The sequence below is a fragment of the Palaemon carinicauda genome, chromosome 37, assembly GCF_036898095.1.
Source record: "Palaemon carinicauda isolate YSFRI2023 chromosome 37, ASM3689809v2, whole genome shotgun sequence".
In the NCBI taxonomy this organism is placed as follows: domain Eukaryota; kingdom Metazoa; phylum Arthropoda; class Malacostraca; order Decapoda; family Palaemonidae; genus Palaemon; species Palaemon carinicauda.
The window spans coordinates 24,536,829-24,550,458 of record NC_090761.1 but is presented as its reverse complement, the minus strand read 5'-3'; the positions used below and the strand labels follow the sequence as shown (position 1 = coordinate 24,550,458).

At 28.5% G+C, this 13,630-nt stretch overlaps 1 protein-coding gene across 3 annotated transcripts in view; it reads right to left on the bottom strand.

Moving 5' to 3' along the window:
• spartin overlaps positions 1-13,630 on the bottom strand; it is a 230,757-nt gene that overhangs the window by 29,830 nt on the left and 187,297 nt on the right. The gene's annotated exons all lie outside the window — the stretch shown is intronic.

The following is a 13,630-nucleotide window of genomic DNA, read 5'->3' as shown; positions in this document are numbered from 1 at the left end:
GTGACTTATCTAAATGAGTGAAAATCTCGATAGTTAATGATAAAATTATCATAAAACAGCCAAGTGTTACATAATCACCAATAAAATAAGCTACAATGGTGGTGATGGATTGATTTCAAATCTTATTACAAAATCTAAATTTGAGAGTCAGAATCAACTCTTATTGCTTTCTATAGCAAAAAGGCTATAGTGATGATTGTTACTTCAAATCCAACTCAGAATCTGTTTGAATCCTTGCCAGACCAGACATCCTTATATTATTATTACTACTATCCAAGCTACAACCCTAGTTGGAAAAGCAAGATGCTATAAGGCCAGGGGCTTCAACAGGGAAAAATAGCCCAGTGAGGAAAGGAAATAAGGAAATAAATAAATGAAGAGAACAAATTAACAATAAATCATTCTAAAATAAGTAACAACGTCAAAACAGACATGTCATATATAAACTATCAACAACATCCAAAACAAATATGTCATAAATAAACTATAAAAAGAATCATGTCCGCCTGGTCAACAAAAAAGCATTTGCTCCAACTTTGAACTTCCCCTTGGGTCTATGATCCCAAGCAAATCTAATACTCAGCGGTATATGTGGGTTATTCAAATAAGTGGTCATGAGTGTTAGTTATAAAATAATCATTTAACAGCCAAGTGTTACAAACAAACCAATAGATTATAATGATTTAGATTCTAAGTACAGCATATGAATTCGACAGGAATATGAATGGCAAACTCAGATTAAACTCTTATCTCCCTATATTCCCTATATAGTCTAATGCGTACGGTATCGACAGTCACCTTACTTCTGATTCGGCATACATTTGAATCTTTGCCAGGCTGGAAAATCTCATCATAAAATTAATTTCTCCGAGGGTCTTAGATCCTGAGGTAGAGCGAAATCAATATTAAAAGGTATTTGTGGCTTATTTGAATAAATGAAAATCATGAGTGCTTGTTTTAAAATTATCATAAAACCGATAATTATTATATCTAGGGAATTTTAGTAGTTCCTTAATAACTCTGAACTAGGTATTGCCTTAAAGCAAGAAGTTAAATAACAGGAAGAATAAAATCCTAGCCTTTGGCACACAAGAACACCAGTGTTTTCCAAAAGAGGTCAAGAAATAAAAACTTTGTGATTACAAAAACTTGCCAAACATAACTGATATGAGAATTTTAGTATCCATATTATCAAAAGGAGAGAGATAATTTTCCTTTCAAACTTGAAGTACGCACAAAGAGACACTGGTGTGACAGTTACCAATTAATGCAAGATTGTTCCTTCCTTTAGTAAGGGATTCTATTTAATGAAGTTGGCCTTCAATAAATAAATGGGAAAAAGTTTTAATCCACTAAAAAATTTTATGATTAAATGTCTATTAAACCGAGCTACTGGAGAAGGAATATGAACATCAAGCAAGTATAGAAATAAGAAATTTTAGTCAAATTCTGTTTTTGCCACTCTGGATAATTTTTTTGTCTTGCCTAGCAAGTATAGAAATAAGAAATTTTAGTCAAATTCTGTTTTTGCCACTCTGGATAAATTTTTTTTGTCTTGCCTAGCAAGTAAAGAAATAAGAAATTTTAGTCAAATTCTGTTTTAGCCATTCTGGATAAATTTTTTGTCTTGCCTAGCAAGTAAAGAAATAAGAAATTTTGGTCAAATTCTGTTTCAGCCATTCTGGATAAATTTTTTGTCTTGCCTAGCAAGTAAAGAAATAAGAAATTTTGGTCAAATTCTGTTTTAGCCATTCTGGATTAATTTTTTGTCTTGCCTAGCAAGTAAAGAAATAAGAAATTTTGGTCAAATTCTGTTTTAGCCATTCTGGATAAATTTTTTGTCTTGCCTAGCAAGTAAAGAAATAAGAAATTTTAGTCAAATTCTGTTTTTGCCACTCTGGATAATTTTTTTGTCTTGCCTAGCAAGTAAAATAAGAAATTTTAGTCAAATTCTGTTTTAGCCATTCTGGATTAATTTTTTGTCTTGCCTAGCAAGTAGAGAAATAAGAAATTTTAGTCAAATTCTGTTTTAGCCATTCTGGATTAATTTTTTGTCTTGCCTAGCAAGTAAAATAAGAAATTTTAGTCAAATTCTGTTTTAGCCATTCTGGATAAATTTTTTATCTTGCCTAGCAAGTAGAGAAATAAGAAATTTTAGTCAAATTCTGTTTCAGCCATTCTGGATAAATTTTTTGTCTTGCCTAGCAAGTAAAGAAATAAGAAATTTTGGTCAAATTCTGTTTTAGCCATTCTGGATAAATTTTTTGTCTTGCCTAGCAAGTAAAATAAGAAATTTTAGTCAAATTCTGTTTTAGCCATTCTGGATTAATTTTTTGTCTTGCCTAGCAAGTAGAGAAATAAGAAATTTTAGTCAAATTCTGTTTTAGCCATTCTGGATAAATTTTTTGTCTTGCCTAGCAAGTAAAGAAATAAGAAATTTTAGTCAAATTCTGTTTTAGCCATTCTGGATAAATTTTTTGTCTTGCCTAGCAAGTAAAGAAATAAGAAATTTTAGTCAAATTCTGTTTTAGCCATTCTGGATTAATTTTTTGTCTTGCCTAGCAAGTAAAATAAGAAATTTTAGTCAAATTCTGTTTTAGCCATTCTGGATAAATTTTTCATCTTGCCTAGCAAGTAGAGAAATAAGAAATTTTAGTCAAATTCTGTTTCAGCCATTCTGGATAAATTTTTTGTCTTGCCTAGCAAGTAAAGAAATAAGAAATTTTGGTCAAATTCTGTTTTAGCCATTCTGGATAAATTTTTTGTCTTGCCTAGCAAGTAAAGAACTAAGAAATTTTGGTCAAATTCTGTTTTAGCCATTCTGGATAAATTTTTTGTCTTGCCTAGCAAGTGAAAAAATAAGAAATTTTAGTCAAATTCTGTTTTTGCCATTCTGGATAAATTTTTTGTCTTGCCTAGCAAGTAAAATAAGAAATTTTAGTCAAATTCTGTTTTAGCCATTCTGGATTAATTTTTTGTCTTGCCTAGCAAGTAGAGAAATAAGAAATTTTAGTCAAATTCTGTTTTAGCCATTCTGGATAAATTTTTTGTCTTGCCTAGCAAGTAAAGAAATAAGAAATTTTAGTCAAATTCTGTTTTAGCCATTCTGGATAAATTTTTTGTCTTGCCTAGCAAGTGAAAAAATAAGAAATTTTAGTCAAATTCTGTTTTTGCCATTCTGGATAAATTTTTTGTCTTGCCTAGCAAGTAAAATAAGAAATTTTAGTCAAATTCTGTTTTAGCCATTCTGGATTAATTTTTTGTCTTGCCTAGCAAGTAGAGAAATAAGAAATTTTAGTCAAATTCTGTTTTAGCCATTCTGGATAAATTTTTTGTCTTGCCTAGCAAGTGAAAAAATAAGAAATTTTAGTCAAATTCTGTTTTTGCCATTCTGGATAAATTTTTTGTCTTGCCTAGCAAGTAAAATAAGAAATTTTAGTCAAATTCTGTTTTAGCCATTCTGGATTAATTTTTTGTCTTGCCTAGCAAGTAGAGAAATAAGAAATTTTAGTCAAATTCTGTTTTTGCCATTCTGGATAAATTTTTTGTCTTGCCTAGCAAGTGAAAAAATAAGAAATTTTAGTCAAATTCTGTTTTTGCCATTCTGGATAAATTTTTTGTCTTGCCTAGCAAGTAAAATAAGAAATTTTAGTCAAATTCTGTTTTAGCCATTCTGGATAAATTTTTTGTCTTGCCTAGCAAGTAAAGAAATAAGAAATTTTAGTCAAATTCTGTTTTAGCCATTCTGGATAAATTTTTTGTCTTGCCTAGCAAGTGAAAAAATAAGAAATTTTAGTCAAATTCTGTTTTTGCCATTCTGGATAAATTTTTTGTCTTGCCTAGCAAGTAGAGAAATAAGAAATTTTAGTCAAATTCTGTTTTAGCCATTCTGGATAAATTTTTTGTCTTGCCTAGCAAGTGAAAAAATAAGAAATTTTAGTCAAATTCTGTTTTAGCCATTCTGGATAAATTTTTTGTCTTGCCTAGCAAGTAAAATAAGAAATTTTAGTCAAATTCTGTTTTAGCCATTCTGGATTAATTTTTTGTCTTGCCTAGCAAGTAGAGAAATAAGAAATTTTAGTCAAATTCTGTTTTTGCCATTCTGGATTAATTTTTTGTCTTGCCTAGCAAGTAGAGAAATAAGAAATTTTAGTCAAATTCTGTTTTTGCCATTCTGGATTAATTTTTTGTCTTGCCTAGCAAGTAGAGAAATAAGAAATTTTAGTCAAATTCTGTTTTAGCCATTCTGGATTAATTTTTTGTCTTGCCTAGCAAGTAGAGAAATAAGAAATTTTAGTCAAATTCTGTTTTAGCCATTCTGGATAAATTTTTTGTCTTGCCTAGCAAGTAGAGAAATAAGAAATTTTAGTCAAATTCTGTTTTTGCCATTCTGGATTAATTTTTTGTCTTGCCTAGCAAGTAGAGAAATAAGAAATTTTAGTCAAATTCTGTTTTAGCCATTCTGGATAAATTTTTTGTCTTGCCTAGCAAGTGAAAAAATAAGAAATTTTAGTCAAATTCTGTTTTAGCCATTCTGGATAAATTTTTTGTCTTGCCTAGCAAGTAAAATAAGAAATTTTAGTCAAATTCTGTTTTAGCCATTCTGGATTAATTTTTTGTCTTGCCTAGCAAGTAGAGAAATAAGAAATTTTAGTCAAATTCTGTTTTAGCCATTCTGGATAAATTTTTTGTCTTGCCTAGCAAGTAGAGAAATAAGAAATTTTAGTCAAATTCTGTTTTAGCCATTCTGGATAAATTTTTTGTCTTGCCTAGCAAGTGAAAAAATAAGAAATTTTAGTCAAATTCTGTTTTAGCCATTCTGGATAAATTTTTTGTCTTGCCTAGCAAGTAAAATAAGAAATTTTAGTCAAATTCTGTTTTAGCCATTCTGGATTAATTTTTTGTCTTGCCTAGCAAGTAGAGAAATAAGAAATTTTAGTCAAATTCTGTTTTAGCCATTCTGGATAAATTTTTTGTCTTGCCTAGCAAGTAGAGAAATAAGAAATTTTAGTCAAATTCTGTTTTAGCCATTCTGGATAAATTTTTTGTCTTGCCTAGCAAGTGAAAAAATAAGAAATTTTAGTCAAATTCTGTTTTTGCCATTCTGGATAAATTTTTTGTCTTGCCTAGCAAGTAAAATAAGAAATTTTAGTCAAATTCTGTTTTAGCCATTCTGGATTAATTTTTTGTCTTGCCTAGCAAGTAGAGAAATAAGAAATTTTAGTCAAATTCTGTTTTTGCCATTCTGGATAAATTTTTTGTCTTGCCTAGCAAGTGAAAAAATAAGAAATTATAGTCAAATTCTGTTTTTGCCATTCTGGATAAATTTTTTGTCTTGCCTAGCAAGTAAAATAAGAAATTTTAGTCAAATTCTGTTTTAGCCATTCTGGATAAATTTTTTGTCTTGCCTAGCAAGTAAAGAAATAAGAAATTTTAGTCAAATTCTGTTTTAGCCATTCTGGATAAATTTTTTGTCTTGCCTAGCAAGTGAAAAAATAAGAAATTTTAGTCAAATTCTGTTTTTGCCATTCTGGATAAATTTTTTGTCTTGCCTAGCAAGTAAAATAAGAAATTTTAGTCAAATTCTGTTTTAGCCATTCTGGATAAATTTTTTGTCTTGCCTAGCAAGTAAAGAAATAAGAAATTTTAGTCAAATTCTGTTTTAGCCATTCTGGATAAATTTTTTGTCTTGCCTAGCAAGTGAAAAAATAAGAAATTTTAGTCAAATTCTGTTTTTGCCATTCTGGATAAATTTTTTGTCTTGCCTAGCAAGTAAAATAAGAAATTTTAGTCAAATTCTGTTTTAGCCATTCTGGATTAATTTTTTGTCTTGCCTAGCAAGTAGAGAAATAAGAAATTTTAGTCAAATTCTGTTTTAGCCATTCTGGATAAATTTTTTGTCTTGCCTAGCAAGTGAAAAAATAAGAAATTTTAGTCAAATTCTGTTTTAGCCATTCTGGATTAATTTTTTGTCTTGACTAGCAAGTAAAATAAGAAATTTTAGTCAAATTCTGTTTTAGCCATTCTGGATTAATTTTTTGTCTTGCCTAGCAAGTAGAGAAATAAGAAATTTTGGTCAAATTCTGTTTTAGCCATTCTGGATAAATTTTTTGTCTTGCCTAGCAAGTAGAGAAATAAGAAATTTTAGTCAAATTCTGTTTTAGCCATTCTGGATAAATTTTTTGTCTTGCCTAGCAAGTAAAGAAATAAGAAATTTTAGTCAAATTCTGTTTTAGCCATTCTGGATAAATTTTTTGTCTTGCCTAGCAAGTGAAAAAATAAGAAATTTTAGTCAAATTCTGTTTTTGCCATTCTGGATAAATTTTTTGTCTTGCCTAGCAAGTAAAATAAGAAATTTTAGTCAAATTCTGTTTTAGCCATTCTGGATAAATTTTTTGTCTTGCCTAGCAAGTAGAGAAATAAGAAATTTTAGTCAAATTCTGTTTTAGCCATTCTGGATAAATTTTTTGTCTTGCCTAGCAAGTAAAGAAATAAGAAATTTTAGTCAAATTCTGTTTTAGCCATTCTGGATAAATTTTTTGTCTTGCCTAGCAAGTGAAAAAATAAGAAATTTTAGTCAAATTCTGTTTTTGCCATTCTGGATAAATTTTTTGTCTTGCCTAGCAAGTAAAATAAGAAATTTTAGTCAAATTCTGTTTTAGCCATTCTGGATAAATTTTTTGTCTTGCCTAGCAAGTAAAGAAATAAGAAATTTTAGTCAAATTCTGTTTTAGCCATTCTGGATAAATTTTTTGTCTTGCCTAGCAAGTGAAAAAATAAGAAATTTTAGTCAAATTCTGTTTTTGCCATTCTGGATAAATTTTTTGTCTTGCCTAGCAAGTAAAATAAGAAATTTTAGTCAAATTCTGTTTTAGCCATTCTGGATTAATTTTTTGTCTTGCCTAGCAAGTAGAGAAATAAGAAATTTTAGTCAAATTCTGTTTTAGCCATTCTGGATAAATTTTTTGTCTTGCCTAGCAAGTGAAAAAATAAGAAATTTTAGTCAAATTCTGTTTTAGCCATTCTGGATAAATTTTTTGTCTTGCCTAGCAAGTAAAATAAGAAATTTTAGTCAAATTCTGTTTTAGCCATTCTGGATTAATTTTTTGTCTTGCCTAGCAAGTAGAGAAATAAGAAATTTTAGTCAAATTCTGTTTTAGCCATTCTGGATAAATTTTTTGTCTTGCCTAGCAAGTGAAAAAATAAGAAATTTTAGTCAAATTCTGTTTTAGCCATTCTGGATAAATTTTTTGTCTTGCCTAGCAAGTAGAGAAATAAGAAATTTTAGTCAAATTCTGTTTTAGCCATTCTGGATAAATTTTTTGTCTTGCCTAGCAAGTAGAGAAATAAGAAATTTTAGTCAAATTCTGTTTTAGCCATTCTGGATAAATTTTTTGTCTTGCCTAGCAAGTGAAAAAATAAGAAATTTTAGTCAAATTCTGTTTTAGCCATTCTGGATAAATTTTTTGTCTTGCCTAGCAAGTAAAATAAGAAATTTTAGTCAAATTCTGTTTTAGCCATTCTGGATTAATTTTTTGTCTTGCCTAGCAAGTAGAGAAATAAGAAATTTTAGTCAAATTCTGTTTTAGCCATTCTGGATAAATTTTTTGTCTTGCCTAGCAAGTAGAGAAATAAGAAATTTTAGTCAAATTCTGTTTTAGCCATTCTGGATAAATTTTTTGTCTTGCCTAGCAAGTGAAAAAATAAGAAATTTTAGTCAAATTCTGTTTTTGCCATTCTGGATAAATTTTTTGTCTTGCCTAGCAAGTAAAATAAGAAATTTTAGTCAAATTCTGTTTTAGCCATTCTGGATTAATTTTTTGTCTTGCCTAGCAAGTAGAGAAATAAGAAATTTTAGTCAAATTCTGTTTTTGCCATTCTGGATAAATTTTTTGTCTTGCCTAGCAAGTGAAAAAATAAGAAATTTTAGTCAAATTCTGTTTTTGCCATTCTGGATAAATTTTTTGTCTTGCCTAGCAAGTAAAATAAGAAATTTTAGTCAAATTCTGTTTTAGCCATTCTGGATAAATTTTTTGTCTTGCCTAGCAAGTAAAGAAATAAGAAATTTTAGTCAAATTCTGTTTTAGCCATTCTGGATAAATTTTTTGTCTTGCCTAGCAAGTGAAAAAATAAGAAATTTTAGTCAAATTCTGTTTTTGCCATTCTGGATAAATTTTTTGTCTTGCCTAGCAAGTAAAATAAGAAATTTTAGTCAAATTCTGTTTTAGCCATTCTGGATAAATTTTTTGTCTTGCCTAGCAAGTAAAGAAATAAGAAATTTTAGTCAAATTCTGTTTTAGCCATTCTGGATAAATTTTTTGTCTTGCCTAGCAAGTGAAAAAATAAGAAATTTTAGTCAAATTCTGTTTTTGCCATTCTGGATAAATTTTTTGTCTTGCCTAGCAAGTAAAATAAGAAATTTTAGTCAAATTCTGTTTTAGCCATTCTGGATAAATTTTTTGTCTTGCCTAGCAAGTAAAGAAATAAGAAATTTTAGTCAAATTCTGTTTCAGCCATTCTGGATAAATTTTTTGTCTTGCCTAGCAAGTGAAAAAATAAGAAATTTTAGTCAAATTCTGTTTTTGCCATTCTGGATAAATTTTTTGTCTTGCCTAGCAAGTAAAATAAGAAATTTTAGTCAAATTCTGTTTTAGCCATTCTGGATAAATTTTTTGTCTTGCCTAGCAAGTAAAGAAATAAGAAATTTTAGTCAAATTCTGTTTTAGCCATTCTGGATAAATTTTTTGTCTTGCCTAGCAAGTGAAAAAATAAGAAATTTTAGTCAAATTCTGTTTTTGCCATTCTGGATAAATTTTTTGTCTTGCCTAGCAAGTAAAATAAGAAATTTTAGTCAAATTCTGTTTTAGCCATTCTGGATAAATTTTTTGTCTTGCCTAGCAAGTAAAGAAATAAGAAATTTTAGTCAAATTCTGTTTTAGCCATTCTGGATAAATTTTTTGTCTTGCCTAGCAAGTGAAAAAATAAGAAATTTTAGTCAAATTCTGTTTTTGCCATTCTGGATAAATTTTTTGTCTTGCCTAGCAAGTAAAATAAGAAATTTTAGTCAAATTCTGTTTTAGCCATTCTGGATTAATTTTTTGTCTTGCCTAGCAAGTAGAGAAATAAGAAATTTTAGTCAAATTCTGTTTTAGCCATTCTGGATAAATTTTTTGTCTTGCCTAGCAAGTGAAAAAATAAGAAATTTTAGTCAAATTCTGTTTTAGCCATTCTGGATAAATTTTTTGTCTTGCCTAGCAAGTAAAATAAGAAATTTTAGTCAAATTCTGTTTTAGCCATTCTGGATTAATTTTTTGTCTTGCCTAGCAAGTAGAGAAATAAGAAATTTTAGTCAAATTCTGTTTTAGCCATTCTGGATAAATTTTTTGTCTTGCCTAGCAAGTGAAAAAATAAGAAATTTTAGTCAAATTCTGTTTTAGCCATTCTGGATAAATTTTTTGTCTTGCCTAGCAAGTAGAGAAATAAGAAATTTTAGTCAAATTCTGTTTTAGCCATTCTGGATAAATTTTTTGTCTTGCCTAGCAAGTAGAGAAATAAGAAATTTTAGTCAAATTCTGTTTTAGCCATTCTGGATAAATTTTTTGTCTTGCCTAGCAAGTGAAAAAATAAGAAATTTTAGTCAAATTCTGTTTTAGCCATTCTGGATAAATTTTTTGTCTTGCCTAGCAAGTAAAATAAGAAATTTTAGTCAAATTCTGTTTTAGCCATTCTGGATTAATTTTTTGTCTTGCCTAGCAAGTAGAGAAATAAGAAATTTTAGTCAAATTCTGTTTTAGCCATTCTGGATAAATTTTTTGTCTTGCCTAGCAAGTAGAGAAATAAGAAATTTTAGTCAAATTCTGTTTTAGCCATTCTGGATAAATTTTTTGTCTTGCCTAGCAAGTGAAAAAATAAGAAATTTTAGTCAAATTCTGTTTTTGCCATTCTGGATAAATTTTTTGTCTTGCCTAGCAAGTAAAATAAGAAATTTTAGTCAAATTCTGTTTTAGCCATTCTGGATAAATTTTTTGTCTTGCCTAGCAAGTAAAGAAATAAGAAATTTTAGTCAAATTCTGTTTCAGCCATTCTGGATAAATTTTTTGTCTTGCCTAGCAAGTGAAAAAATAAGAAATTTTAGTCAAATTCTGTTTTTGCCATTCTGGATAAATTTTTTGTCTTGCCTAGCAAGTAAAATAAGAAATTTTAGTCAAATTCTGTTTTAGCCATTCTGGATAAATTTTTTGTCTTGCCTAGCAAGTAAAGAAATAAGAAATTTTAGTCAAATTCTGTTTTAGCCATTCTGGATAAATTTTTTGTCTTGCCTAGCAAGTGAAAAAATAAGAAATTTTAGTCAAATTCTGTTTTTGCCATTCTGGATAAATTTTTTGTCTTGCCTAGCAAGTAAAATAAGAAATTTTAGTCAAATTCTGTTTTAGCCATTCTGGATTAATTTTTTGTCTTGCCTAGCAAGTAGAGAAATAAGAAATTTTAGTCAAATTCTGTTTTAGCCATTCTGGATAAATTTTTTGTCTTGCCTAGCAAGTGAAAAAATAAGAAATTTTAGTCAAATTCTGTTTTTGCCATTCTGGATAAATTTTTTGTCTTGCCTAGCAAGTAAAATAAGAAATTTTAGTCAAATTCTGTTTTAGCCATTCTGGATTAATTTTTTGTCTTGCCTAGCAAGTAGAGAAATAAGAAATTTTAGTCAAATTCTGTTTTAGCCATTCTGGATAAATTTTTTGTCTTGCCTAGCAAGTAAAGAAATAAGAAATTTTAGTCAAATTCTGTTTTAGCAATTCTGGATAAATTTTTTGTCTTGCCTAGCAAGTAAAGAAATAAGAAATTTTAGTCAAATTCTGTTTTAGCCATTCTGGATTAATTTTTTGTCTTGCCTAGCAAGTAAAATAAGAAATTTTAGTCAAATTCTGTTTTAGCCATTCTGGATTAATTTTTTGTCTTGCCTAGCAAGTAGAGAAATAAGAAATTTTAGTCAAATTCTGTTTCAGCCATTCTGGATAAATTTTTTGTCTTGCCTAGCAAGTAAAGAAATAAGAAATTTTGGTCAAATTCTGTTTTAGCCATTCTGGATAAATTTTTTGTCTTGCCTAGCAAGTAAAGAAATAAGAAATTTTAGTCAAATTCTGTTTTAGCCATTCTGGATAAATTTTTTATCTTGCCTAGCAAGTAGAGAAATAAGAAATTTTAGTCAAATTCTGTTTTAGCCATTCTGGATAAATTTTTTATCTTGCCTAGCAAGTAGAGAAATAAGAAATTTTAGTCAAATTCTGTTTTAGCCATTCTGGATAAATTTTTTATCTTGCCTAGCAAGTAGAGAAATAAGAAATTTTAGTCAAATTCTGTTTCAGCCATTCTGGATAAATTTTTTGTCTTGCCTAGCAAGTAAAGAAATAAAAATTTTGGTCAAATTCTGTTTTAGCCATTCTGGATAAATTTTTTGTCTTGCCTAGCAAGTAAAGAAATAAGAAATTTTGGTCAAATTCTGTTTTAGCCATTCTGGATAAATTTTTTGTCTTGCCTAGCAAGTGAAAAAATAAGAAATTTTAGTCAAATTCTGTTTTTGCCATTCTGGATAAATTTTTTGTCTTGCCTAGCAAGTAAAATAAGAAATTTTAGTCAAATTCTGTTTTAGCCATTCTGGATTAATTTTTTGTCTTGCCTAGCAAGTAGAGAAATAAGAAATTTTAGTCAAATTCTGTTTTAGCCATTCTGGATAAATTTTTTGTCTTGCCTAGCAAGTAAAGAAATAAGAAATTTTAGTCAAATTCTGTTTTAGCCATTCTGGATAAATTTTTTGTCTTGCCTAGCAAGTAAAGAAATAAGAAATTTTAGTCAAATTCTGTTTTAGCCATTCTGGATAAATTTTTTGTCTTGCCTAGCAAGTAAAGAAATAAGAAATTTTAGTCAAATTCTGTTTTAGCCATTCTGGATAAATTTTTTGTCTTGCCTAGCAAGTAAAGAAATAAGAAATTTTAGTCAAATTCTGTTTTAGCCATTCTGGATAAATTTTTTGTCTTGCCTAGCAAGTAAAGAAATAAGAAATTTTAGTCAAATTCTGTTTTAGCCATTCTGGATTAATTTTTTGTCTTGCCTAGCAAGTAAAATAAGAAATTTTAGTCAAATTCTGTTTTAGCCATTCTGGATAAATTTTTTATCTTGCCTAGCAAGTAGAGAAATAAGAAATTTTAGTCAAATTCTGTTTCAGCCATTCTGGATAAATTTTTTGTCTTGCCTAGCAAGTAAAGAAATAAGAAATTTTAGTCAAATTCTGTTTTAGCCATTCTGAATAAATTTTTTGTCTTGCCTAGCAAGTAAAGAAATAAGAAATTTTAGTCAAATTCTGTTTTAGCCATTCTGGATTAATTTTTTGTCTTGCCTAGCAAGTAAAGAAATAAGAAATTTTAGTCAAATTCTGTTTTAGCCATTCTGGATTAATTTTTTGTCTTGCCTAGCAAGTAAAGAAATAATAAATTTTAGTCAAATTCTGTTTTTGCCATTCTGGATAAATTTTTTGTCTTGCCTAGCAAGTAAAGAAATAATAAATTTTAGTCAAATTCTGTTTTTGCCATTCTGGATAAATTTTTTGTCTTGCCTAGCAAGTAAAAAAATAAGAAATTTTAGTCAAATTCTGTTTTAGCCATTCTGGATAAATTTTTTGTCTTGCCTAGCAAGTAAAGAAATAAGAAATTTTAGTCAAATTCTGTTTTAGCCATTCTGGATAAATTTTTTGTCTTGCCTAGCAAGTAAAATAAGAAATTTTAGTCAAATTCTGTTTTAGCCATTCTGGATTAATTTTTTGTCTTGCCTAGCAAGTAAAATAAGAAATTTTAGTCAAATTCTGTTTTAGCCATTCTGGATTAATTTTTTGTCTTGCCTAGCAAGTAAAGAAATAAGAAATTTTAGTCAAATTCTGTTTTAGCCATTCTGGATAAATTTTTTGTCTTGCCTAGCAAGTAAAGAAATAATAAATTTTAGTCAAATTCTGTTTTTGCCATTCTGGATAAATTTTTTGTCTTGCCTAGCAAGTAAAAAAATAAGAAATTTTAGTCAAATTCTGTTTTAGCCATTCTGGATAAATTTTTTGTCTTGCCTAGCAAGTAAAGAAATAAGAAATTTTAGTCAAATTCTGTTTTAGCCATTCTGAATAAATTTTTTGTCTTGCCTAGCAAGTAAAGAAATAAGAAATTTTAGTCAAATTCTGTTTTAGCCATTCTGGATAAATTTTTTGTCTTGCCTAGCAAGTAAAGAAATAAGAAATTTTAGTCAAATTCTGTTTTAGCCATTCTGGATAAATTTTTTGTCTTGCCTAGCAAGTAAAGAAATAAGAAATTTTAGTCAAATTCTGTTTTAGCCATTCTGGATAAATTTTTTGTCTTGCCTAGCAAGTAAAGAAATAAGAAATTTTAGTCAAATTCTGTTTTAGCCATTCTGGATTAATTTTTTGTCTTGCCTAGCAAGTAAAGAAATAAGAAATTTTAGTCAAATTCTGTTTTAGCCATTCTGGATTAATTTTTTGTCTTGCCTAGCAAGTAAAATAAGAAATTTTAGTCAAATTCTGTTTTAGCCATTCTGGATAAATTTTTTGTCTTGCCTAGCAAGTAAAGAAATAATAAAT